The sequence below is a fragment of the Melanerpes formicivorus genome, unplaced genomic scaffold, assembly GCF_026170545.1.
Source record: "Melanerpes formicivorus ecotype bairdi unplaced genomic scaffold, bMelFor1.0.p_v2 SCAF_25, whole genome shotgun sequence".
NCBI classification, from domain to species: domain Eukaryota; kingdom Metazoa; phylum Chordata; class Aves; order Piciformes; family Picidae; genus Melanerpes; species Melanerpes formicivorus.
This window is the reverse complement of record NW_027142377.1, coordinates 10,309,558-10,321,899: the sequence shown is the minus strand read 5'-3', so window position 1 is coordinate 10,321,899 and position 12,342 is coordinate 10,309,558. Positions and strand designations below refer to the sequence as shown.

Sequence of the window (12,342 nt, the reverse complement as noted above, 5' to 3'; positions counted from 1 at the left end):
AGAGGAAGCCAAAACCTGCCTCCCTGTGGCTTGAGTGGTTGCTCTAACAGCTTGTTGCAAAAAGAGCTGGGCACCCACCAGCATTCTCCTGCCCTTCCACAATTAAAAACTGAACCCAAAAGAACTAAGCAAGAACCTGAAGAATAAGGTTGTTTTTTTAATTTGTTTGTTTGGTTTATTTTATTTTATTTAAGTGAGATGGAATCTCTCCCAGGTAACACTTAAGAAGCTGCAAGCGTGCAAGGTGTGTGGTGAGGAGAGCTCAGTTACTAGCTAGACCTGTTCAGGTTTGACTCTTGCACTGGAGCAGGCTGCCCAGAGAGCTTGTGGAGTCTCCTTCTCTGGAGACTTTGAAAACCCACCTGGATACATTCCTGTGCAGACTACCCTAAGAAATTCGTACTTTGGCAGGGGGGTTGGACCCAATGATCTCTTGAGGTCCCTCCCAACCTCTAATATACTGTGATACTGTAAAAACATTCCTTTCCTAAGACAATGGAAATTCAATTTGACAAATACAGATTTGGATTATCAATTTGATAAAGAGGTGTGAAGGAAGATGCTTCAGGGAAGGAAAAAACAAATCTTGTATCACATTTAAAAGCTCAAATTCTCTCCAGATGAATATTCAGCAAATGTGGCATTGAATAGCTGAAGATGAAAATGAACATTGCAATAATGGCTTTTTAGAGGAGAAGAAATATTTGTTTGTATTGTCAATGTGTATTTCACAAAAATAGACTACACTCCAACTGGGAAATGCAAACTGAAGTTACATTTCTAGAACCAAGCAGGTATTTTGCCTGCTAGTGCAGTAGCTCTAATTTTCCTTACCCCAAATTCACTATTAATAAATCAAGAATGTCTGGCCTACCTAAAATGATACTGGTAGCTGTAAAGGAAAAGGTTGTCAAGTTTTTGTTTGACTTGGGAAATCTCATGCTCTTTGATTAGACAACACTGAACACAAAATTCAGAACACAGTTAAACAGGAGCAGGATACTGAGTTTTCTCCTTTGATGTATGAATTCTGTTAAGGTCAGCAATGATGAAAAATTCTTCAAAGTGTTGCTTAAGTGTGGTAGGCAGAGCGAAAGGAGGCAGCAAATGGCTACCCATATCAATATTGACTTCTGTGTAAGCAGATTCAGCAACATGATGGCCCTCGAGACTGAACTAAGACAGGACACACACACACACACACACACACACACTTGCATTACGTTGCGAACTTCTTGAAGCCAAAGCTGATATCAATTAAAGGTCGAGCACAGGTCAGCTTGCACCAGTCCTCTCTGATCTGTATGAATAGATATTTCTTGACCTGTGACCCTGGATATTTTACTGCAGATAGTACTCACATTCAAGACATTTTCATCCAAACAGCTTTACAGATCCTTTTCTCAGAACAAGTTGAGGGACGTTAATGATGTTTCACGGGTACAAAACCATATAGACAAAAGAACACAAGAAAGAAATGGCCTGTGTGGAGGGTGGCCCCTCATGAATAAAACCCACTATATTTAAATTTGGTAACAGAAATTTATAGATGACTCTTGTCCATTATCAACAGCTGAGGAAATTGTTCAGACATACACAGTAATATGATCTGAGTTGTTGGTTACCAGGGACAATTGTCTCACTGTTCCTTTCAGTTTACATTTTAGCACATAAGTGCACACAGTGCTTCTCATCTGCTGTATGTTTGCTATTGTTGCCAAGGATGTGTGAAATTGGAGCGTGACTGAAATTTCCTCCAGTGAACTTGCATTGTTGGAAGATCAAAATATTGACAGCCTGATTTTATAATTGTAATTCAATCTTGTTTCATGCCTTAGGGCTGTCATTTAGTTTTTACTTCAGGATTATGTTATGCCATTTATGGCTTTTCTTAGGTAATACATTGACTGAAGCTGACTTTGGACCCTACTTACTAGAGTTGGCTGAAATCTTTCAGATGTAATGTTTCCAAACTTAATGCTTTTCACTGAAAAATGCCCCCGTCTCAAAATCTAAACTTTCCACAGATTTATGTATTTCCTTTATGAACTCTTGCAGGAGACAAAATTTACACTCAAGTGCTTTGTTTAGGAAAAAAAATTCTTGTTTCTGTCTTATGGGAAAGAAAATCAAATAGTTCAATTATTCAATTCAAAGCAGCTCTTCCTTCTAAAGCTTGTAAGCTACATTTCAGTGGAGGGGAAGGAAAAGAACCTCAGGAATATATTTATTGAACTAAAGCAACTGAAAGAAATTAATATCCCAGGAAGGAGTTTTGTTTGTTTGCTTTATGCCCATTTTGGAGTAGACACAATCTTTCAACAAGCTTTGCTGTTCACACACCAGATGGCTATATTTTCCTAATACTTTATTTTCCTCACATATATTTCCACTGGAAGTACTTTGCACGTGGCAGCAGGATGCGTGTGCATTTCATTAATCTGCAAGATACTCAACTACACACTAACTCACTGGACCAGATGATTCAGTGTCTTCCTAGTAGGGAAGATCAGGAGCAGCCATATTATCTCCACTGTCATAGATACAAAAAGATCTATTCACCAGCTAAATGCTTTGAAGGGAAAGAAATTAATATATCAAAAATGGGTATCAGCATCTTGTTGAATTCCTGGAGCAATTCCTCATTTAGCAAGCAGTAGATTTTCACACTTCTAAGGATGGAATGAGTTTGTAGGTTGTCTAACAAACTGCAAAGCACTGCAGAGAAAATATTCAGCTTTTGCAAACCCATACATGCTTGTGTATTTTCATAACTGCCTTTGTTATCAACCTTGATATAGACAAAACATTGTAAAACAGCCACAGGAAATCCAACATTCTTAAAGTCTTTCAGGTTTTCTTAGTATCTATAATATATAAAATTATGAGAAGCCTTGATGTATATCTGTATCTGTTCATGTATGCTGTGTTCATCTGAAACCCATTTCAGTGTCTCACCACCCTTACACTAAAGAATATCAAGTGTCTAACCCCAGTCTACCTTGTTCTAGTTCAAAACCTTTGTACCTTATCACAACAAGCCCTTATAAAAAGTCCCTCTGCAGCTTTCCTGTATGCCCCATTCAGGAACTGGAAGGCTGCTCTAACATCTCCCAGGAGCCTTCTCTTCTCCAGTCTGCACAGACCCAGTTCCATCAGCCTGTCCTCATTGGAGACATGCTCCACACCTTTGATCACCTTTGTGTCTCTCCTCTGGACTTGCTCCAACAGATCCATGTCCAACAATATGTAGCAAAACTCTTGGCACTCGCCTAAACCAACTTGGAGATAGCCTATCCATTTTAGAAATACTTTTTTAGTCTTTATTTTGGCTATCTCAGGAAATTAAATGCTTAATTGCTGCTTGGAGTACTTTTCTTTCTAGAACCAGTGGTCATTAAAAAAAAAATTCAGTAGATTACTGAAAGTAGATTACTGAGACTGGGATGCTGCAGCACCCAGCCCGCTCCTGGCACAGCTCATTTTCATCCTGAAGGCAATGAAATAGTTTCTCAATTTCCAAAATGGGCTTTTATTCACCACCACAGTCACAAGTACATTTTGCTCTATAGTTTGATTTTAAGAAGAGTTTATCTTCTGCTAGTTTGTTTTAAAGAGAACATTTCCTTTCTCGCTCTAATACTTTCCCTTCTACCTTATCCCCTTTGCGCCTCTGAACTAAGATTTCTGTGTGCTCAGACTCCTCTTGTCCTGAGGACAAATTCCAATCTACAGCCATGAGAGCTGCCAATCTGTGAGATTAATCTGATACTGGAGAAGTCAAGAGTCCACTCCCAAAAGAGACAAGACAAGAAATAGGGAAAAGCAGATCCAGTAAGGCAGATCAATAGGACTTTATGCAATGAAAGAAAAAACAAAGGTAAGCAACCTCAAAATGCCTGTGCTTGTCTGCTGCTCTTTGGGCAGGCTCAGCCACAGCTCAGCAGCTTGTTGGAGTGCTGCTGTTCTGTTCTGAGTGTAGCCGAGGTTGATGGCTGGTAATGGGTACTCCAAACATGGGGGGAAAAAAATCCAGCCCAGGGCTGGATGGAGGAGGTGAGTGCATCTTACACTCTTCCAGTTTCAGGATTTCAGACTCCAAACCAGGGTAACTGCCAACCACAGCAAATGCACACAGCTATAAATCTACTTTAATCAGTTAGATTTATAGTGGTGGATTTTTTGTTTTGTTTTGTTTTAACTAATACCAGTTAGTGTTTGGACAACTCCCTAGCTCCTAAGTGAAAACAGGAGAAGCTCATATGATTATGTTTTCCCTACAAGGCTGAAGCTTTCTGAGATCACATCCCTCTGCTGCTTCTATCATTTCACCCCATTCAGAGACTTCAATAAATGGTGTCCATTTATTTCAACCACATTTCTAAAGGATGTTTTGTTTAAAGATTTATTATCTGAACCACTGGGGAGGGGACTCCAAGAAAATGTCCTTGTCATTCTTCCAAGCTGTGTTTATTACTGTCTGGCCAGCTGTTTTATGAGTCTAAAATTACCCTTTTGATTAAGTCCAAACACTACCCTTTCTGCACTTTTAATTGTTTCTATATAGTGACATAGACTAGCAGCAGACCTTACACTTGTTGAGTTCTTCATAAAATGCCTCTGATGTCCTTATTTTTTTAATAGTTTAACTGCTCAAAAAAGGAATCCTATTTTATTTACAGGGAAAAAAAAACACACCGTAAGTTTTGTGTATTTGTTTGGTTTTTTCCCTTCTTGAAATGCAATAAAACAGAGAAATGCTTGTGTATTTGCAGATACAAAGCCTAAGTTTCTCTGTATGGCTGTTATGTAATAGCTTCTAATCCCTTGTCAATGAATACAGCCTTTAAACTGATTATGAGAATAGAATAGAATAAACCAGGTTGGAAGAGACCTTCAAGATCATTGTGTCCAACCTATCATCCAACACCACCTAATCAACTAACCCATGTAACCAAGCACCCTGTCAAGTCTCCTCCTGAACACTTCCAGTGATGGTGATTCCACCACCTCCCTGGGCAGCCCATTCCAGTGGGCAATCACTCTCTCTGTGTAAAACTTCCTCCTGACCTCCAGCCTGAACCTCCCCTGGCGCAGCCTGAGACTGTGCCCTCTTGTTCTGGTGCTGGCTGCCTGGGAGAAGAGACCAACCTCTGCCTGTCTACAACCTCCCTTCAGGTAGTTGTAGAGAGAAAATTTTCTCTCTTTATATCAGCATAAGCCCACCATATTTCACATGAAAAAGCAAGATGTTTGTTTCACATTGAAGAGCAAAGAGTTTTCAGTAGAAGGAAATATTATAATCACTCATCTAATCCCAAATCCATGTCCTTGGGTTTGCTTCATTTCACAGAAATATTGCCTACTACAACTGATCTTCTCAAGGGCCTTTCTCAACTGACTATGGCAAAAGATCTTGCTCCTCACATTTTCACTCAATATGCAGAGGTTTAATATAAATCCACAAGACCTAAAGATAGTCATAAACAAAGTCTTCTGTACAGAGACCACTTAGAGCAACCCACTGTAAACTGATTTGCAGAAAGTTTAGGGGAGCAGTAAAACCTTGTGCAAACCTCCCCAGCTGCAGGAATAAAGACAGCTTTGCCAGTGAGCTCTAGTAGTGTAGACTGAAATTGCTGTACCTCAACTTTCCATGCCTAGGATGATTATTTTCCATTTCCATCTACCTAGTAGAGTAGATTTTTAGAACGAGACTCAGATCTTGCTTCTTCAACTCTTCTCCCCCTGTATGCCCTAAACAAGGGGGAAACTGACTGATGAGAGTGCTCAATGCCAAACTGTCCCAAGTGCTAATGTTTAACTCTCTGATTACATTATAAAGAATTCACTCTATTCTGGAAACACAGTTTGACATTCTCGTAAGGTATAATGCCTTCAGGAAGAGGCAGAGAAATGCAGAAACCAAGCTTGCCAATGAAGTTTAGTTTGTCACTGATATGTTCAGTAGCAAATACTTAAATTTTGGTATCTGCCTGCTGGCTCTACAACTCCAGGGAACTTGAGCTTTTTAATGCACGGGAGTCATGTTTTGCTTCAGTCTTCCCTTGGCCTGCGTTGCAGGAGTCTGTTGCTCTAGTAGCCTATTCATATCAACATAAAGGAACATTTATATAGTATGATGAAACAGGAGAGCTGGATTTATAAGGATAAAACCCAAAAAAAGCAGAATTGGTCTTTAGAATATTAATGTTGCTACATTAGGAAGGTTATTGATACACTGAGCATAAAACCCACGACAGTAGAGCTGATACTTCTCTGTAACTTGAATGCCCAGCAAAGAGGAAACATCTTTGCTTTCACTTTTAAGGTCTCTGGTTTCTAGCTCCTTGTTTTGAACAGATAACATCACAGGACAAAAATGTGCCTCAGATCTCTTTTTAATTTTGTGGTCTTTCTTTTTCACTTTCTTTTTTAATATGTTCTCCATCTCACAAAGCTCATTTTCCCAGCCTGGTGCTGGAGATTGCCCATCTATAATGAGGCTCAGCCTTCAAAATGTCAAACATAATGAAAAAGAAAAAAAGCCATAATGAAATCAGCCGTAGGGACTTGAGGGGCCTTCTGGTTAAACCTCTGTGAGTCTGCCAGTACTTCAGCTACAAAGACAAATAGGCTCTCTGCCTACATCAGAGGGGCAATCAACACTACCACAGGATGCGAATAACCCAAACTGACAGCACGTATGCCACGAAGAAGGCCATATCTCCAGGTTACTGTCACTCATACAAAATGAGCAACCTCAGCTTGTCAGACCTGGCAGCAAACAAGAGTAAGAGCCCAAACTGTGAAAATCATGCTGCACAGGGGCAGGCATTTCTGACCTGGGCACTACAGATTACCTGTATTAAAAAAAACAAGGAGACAAACCAGAGTTCTCACTAAAAAGCCTGTTGAAATTCTGTGACTTTTCTTCCTCTCCCTTCCTAATACTTTCTCTCTCTCCAGAGACACATATCAGAGACAATTCAAAAGAAACACACATACCTCAGTCTGCTGGATGTATTAGGCTTCACCCTTCTGAGACAGAGGAGTTCAGGGCTGGAGCAAGTCACAAGAAACCAGGAGACACCAGCTGACCTAGGCACCCACTGTGTCAGCTTCAGGACTAGCAGCCCACACCTTGGGCTTCCTGAAGGACTGGGCTGCCATCCAGCAGAAAAGCAAGCTACACAGAGCCCAATTTACAGGTTCACAAGAATATTTAGGACAGAAAATAATGATGTGAGAAAAACTAAGAACCTAACAATCAACACTGCTGGCACACACACTGACTGCAGAACCTCCCACTTGCTTGGTTCTGTGGAACATGAACAAGTCCAGTGAATAGTCTGACACTTCATAGCCTTAGTAGGAAGTTTTGAAGAGGACTGAAACAGTCAGTCTGTGTAGGAGAAGGGTTGGTTTTGGATAGCTTTGGAACAGCTATGTTTGGTCTCTGACTTAGAAAAGAATGTAAACATCTTGTAATTGAAGGGAGAATCTTGGCAGATTTTGGTTGGATGTGTTAGAATATTGTTTTGTTATTTTAACCTATTGTATGCCTTAATTACACACACAGCACTAGGAAATAACCAATTAAGATGTGGCACATATGCCTTCTGATAGAGTATATAACTTTGCTGTGTAACATAATAAATGTCTTTGCCTGCTATAGAAGCTGTGCTCTAGGGTGAACGAACACCTATGCCCTTATTACAAGAAGTCTTGAATGGTTGCTTTCCATCACGATTTCCTTCATATCTGTGTGCCATGAATAAAAATGCAAATGCAATTATAATGGCTCATTAATGAACATGCTGATGTTTGTGCCAGAAAACCTGGTCTGGTGATCTTGAGACAGCCTCTAGCTGCCTATAAAATAATGCATTAACCTCTTCGTCCTGTTTGGGTGGTCTATAGCAGAGTCCAACCAGGATATCAGCATTGTTTGCCTTCCCTCTAATTCTCACCCCCAGGCACTCAACTTGATCATCCTTGATCTCTAGTTCCATGGCCTCTAGAGCCTCCCTAATGTACAGGGCCACCCCTACACCCCTTCTCCCTTGCCCGGCTCTCCTAAAGAGAGAGACAGTAGCCATCAATTACAGTGCTCCAGTCATGTGAGTCATCCCACCATGTTTCTGTGATGGCAACTACATCATAAATTTCCTTCTGTAACAAGGCTTCCAGCTCCTCTTGTTTATAACCCACACTGTGTGCATGCACTTCAGCTGGGCTGCTGGTTTCACCCCTGACTGCAGCTTACCACACTCAGACTCCTGTCTGCCTTTGCTGCCACCGCTTGCATTTGTTCCTGGAACAAGTAAACAGCAAGTGTGTGATCCTCCATTAAGGAGCAAAACAGACTAGAAAGCTTTTCACGGTGTAGCACAAGAGTTTCATGCAAGATTTTTAATATTAAAAATTACTCAGTTTAATATGCAAGATGTTTTCTTCCCCTACAGTAATTAAGCCCACAGAGACCACTGATAGTTTCTAATGCATATAAGTACTAGCAGCTATACAAAACTGAGAGATAAAAGGTGGTTTTCCTCTTTATGAGATACACTGTGGTTTATGAACAATGTCAAAGGTGATCAAGTTCAGGTGGTGTTGTGCTCTACTAGTAGTCAAGCATCTCCACTGTACAGAGTTGGGAAATTCTCTTTAAAATAACATGACCTTGGAACACTGAATGTGTATATACTGTGAAATCTTCAGGTGATTTGCCTCTCAATGCTGCCTTGCAGTAACTTTGAACATTAGCTAATTAAAGCTTATCCTGAATGAATTCTTGATTTATTGGTTTCAGTATGGTTTTACCTAAATCCACTTCAATGACCTTAATTTCGCTTAGCATATGATGGTAAAAGATGTTAATATTCAAAAGTGAAGGTGCTTGTTACTTCTATGGAGTTAAAAATCCTCTAAACTGGAAGAAAACAGGAAGCAGGAAAATAACTTGCCGTTTGAAAATAGTTATTTCCAGATGCGAAAAAGGCAAATAGGTATGTTTGCATGCAAATTTAAAATTGTCTGTCAGAGAAGACTGAGATTCGAGTTAAAATAGGTGAAAAACTTGGAGAAGGTTCCTTTAAAAATAAAATCCTTATTTTTTTACTCTTAAGAATCCCCAGAACCATGTCCTGTCAAACTGGCTTTGAGAAATCAACCTTCATATTCCTAATTTCCCCTCTGTAACAGGAATCTGCCCCAATTCTCACTGGTTAAAAGGTACCACAACTCCTTTTGGAGGTTATTATTGTGCAATGGTAGTAACTAAATGAATAACTCTTCATCCCACGATACGAATGTTTTAATGTTAAAATTATTTGCAGCTCAGGAGCATTAAATAGCTGTGAATGTCGGGGTGACATGAAAAGCGATGGAACAAAAGTTCAAGTGAGAAATGGCTGAGAAAGGGCTTTTCAAGACTTGGGGTTTTCAAACCAGTGTTGTTTTCTTTTTAGAAAACTTCTGAAACAACCTAGCAGTAACTCAAGCTCAATAAAGATGCCCCAAAGGACTTCACTGCTCTCGTACATGGCAAAAATACATTTTACTATACTTCAAGACCAAAACTAATCTCTTTCATGTCATATAATCACAACGAAGGAAAAAAGAAAAGGAAGGAGTTATTGTATGTATCAGTGCCTGTGTGACATACATACCAACACGAGCAGTGCTGAAACTTCAGATCAGAGAAACTGTGGAACTCTGCTAATACAGATGTTTGAATTAAATCCTTAGTGCTCAGTGACCGTGCGTCTGTCTCAGATAGCATCTGTAGTATTCCCATGGTAAGCTTTTCCAAAAGTCAGCTATTTTCCTGCTACACAATGAACACTTTCACCCTGGGAATAGGTTTCCTGACTTAACTTCTAGGCAGGCCTTTGGTTGTTAGGTAAAGGAGTGGTCTAGAATTAGTTATCTCCTGCTCAGGTAGGTGCTCCCATATGGAGATTAAGGTATGTCTTCATTCACTGCCTGCTAACAGATGCTGAGATTGTTTAAATTGATTTTGAGAGACCTATTTTCTGTTTTAGCAGGATACATCCTGACCACTGGTTTTACTTTGCAGATTTTTCCTATATTTTTAATGAAAATTCATTCATCTAGCATTGCATTTATTGTAAACTGCTGTGGAGTTTGTTGACATCACAAAATCAACAGCAACAACGACTGAAAGAACATTGAATAAATTTGTTGTGACTCGTGTTTTGAAACCGCTCTGGAATAAAAGCACCAGGCATGTGGGGCTCAGCAGCAGCAGCTGGGGAATGCCACATACAAAAACGTAACAGATGTTCAATTACATATAACCATGGATGAGAAAAAGGATATTATATTATTATCAGCTTAATGTAATGTTTTCACAATTTTCTGCAATGCATTTCAAGATATGTGTGGATTTGTTCAAGAAAAGCTGGGTATTTTTCAGTGCTCTGAAATATAGTTTTTTTCACTGCTTAGTGAAAAAGAATGGTTCCCCTAGGGAATTGCTTAGTCAGAATTTCTTACACATTCAGCAACCAAAAAGACTAATGGCTTTTTGGAAGGCATTTAGTAAATGTATAAATACTGCTGATCTGTGAGCTGTACGATTCTCTTGTTATTCTGACTGCAACACAAGGCTGAATTCTATGGAAAATGCACTGGGTGTGTCACACAGCTGCATGTGATAGCTGGACAGACATGGGACTGATAAATGCCAGAGATACAGCACGTGATATCAGATTGGACCTACATTGGAGATGTTTTAAATCTTACTAAATTGAGGCAATGAAGTGTGGAAGAAGTGTACTTAGAATAGAATAAACCAGGTTGGAAGAGACCTTAAAGATCATTGCGTCCAACCTATCATCCAACACCACCTAATCAACTAAATCATGGCACCAAGCACCCTACCAAGTCTCCTCTTGAACACACCACCTGCTGGATGTGGCACCATTCACCACCACTCTCTGGGCTCAGCCCTCCAGCCAGTTCCTAACCCAGCACAGAGTGCTGCTGTCCAAGCCATGGGCTGACAGCTTGGTCAGGAGTTTGCTGTGGGGGACAGTGTCAAAGGCCTTTCTGAAGTTCAGGTAAACTACATCCACAGCCTTCCCCACATCCACCAGGCAGGTCACCTGATCATAGAAGATCAGCTCAGTAAAGAGAAAAGCTCAGTGAAGAACAAATCTCTCTCAAAATTCAGCTCTGTGCATGAACATCAGCATATTAAGCTAAACATTTCCAAAACTAATTTGCTCTGCTGCAAGTAGTGCACGTTGGTGGTGCAATTTGATTATGTCTTAAGCACACTGCAAAAGCTGGGCATGACATTTTTTGAACATTTGTGTTACTTTTACCAGGAAAAGGATACCTAAGAATAGTTTCCTGCAGCTAGTCAAATACTGTGTACAGAGTAGTTTGGTGAGAAAGGCTGGTTATCATACTGAAATGAAAAATCATACTTTATTAAGAGCTGCAACACATCTGACAGCAGCACAGGCATTTAGGGCCTTGCAAGAAGATTTTCAGTACACTGTAAATATGGAAGTATATGTTGCAGTATAATTTCTATTTATTGTCCAGCTTTGGGGTTTATAGGAAGGAAGGTTTAGCCTATTTCACACTGAGGGAGGGAATTACTGTGAAAGCAGGAAAAGAAAGATGGTGCTCAGAAAATTTCAACAATATTACATCTTTCTTTCTCTTCAGCTGTATCTGCATGTAACAGCCTTTGGCCCACAATCAGCAACTAATTTCCTGACCTGCTCGGCTGAATGGAGAAAGAAGTTCCAAGAGAGAGAGAATGAGTAGACCTACTCAACAAAACAGGGAAGTGATTGCTATGAGAGTTGGAACTTCTGAACCGTGTGAAATATTGATTAATCTTTGTGATCAATGTAACAGTGAAATATAGTTGGAAAAAAACATGCAACATGGGTGAAAAAAATATCTACTTTTTATGTCTAGCAACTGCAATATTAAAACTATTTCTCATTCAGTTGGTGAGGAGCAAGGCCTGCCTGGCTAGGTGTTCTCAACAACACAGAATTCCTGTTTTCTCCACACATTTTTTACATTCCATCCTCATTCAGCAGTGCCTGGGTGATTTGGAGAGGTGATTAGGCTGCATTCCTGTTATTACAAATAAAAGAATCAATAGTAACTCACTTAACTTCATTGGCTAAGTGGCTAAAGAGGTGTAACATCAGCTGCTGAAAAGGGACAACACTTCCTATGCATGTAAAAATACTAGTAAGAATTGTCTCAGGGTAATCACCCAGCAAGATTTGTTTGCCAAAGCAAATTAATTATTAATCAGAAGCTTGCTCATTCTAAAATGTT

At 39.8% G+C, this 12,342-nt stretch overlaps 1 long non-coding RNA gene across 1 annotated transcript in view; it reads left to right on the top strand.

The window, feature by feature from the left end:
• The window catches only part of LOC137448592 (uncharacterized), a 77,034-nt gene extending 64,913 nt beyond the window's left edge, over nucleotides 1–12,121 (top strand). Inside the window, exon 4 of the long non-coding RNA XR_010989149.1 lies at nucleotides 11,710–12,121. This is a non-coding gene — a long non-coding RNA (uncharacterized lncRNA). The remainder of the gene's footprint in view (nucleotides 1–11,709) is intronic.
• Nucleotides 12,122–12,342: the final 221 nt, after the last annotated feature.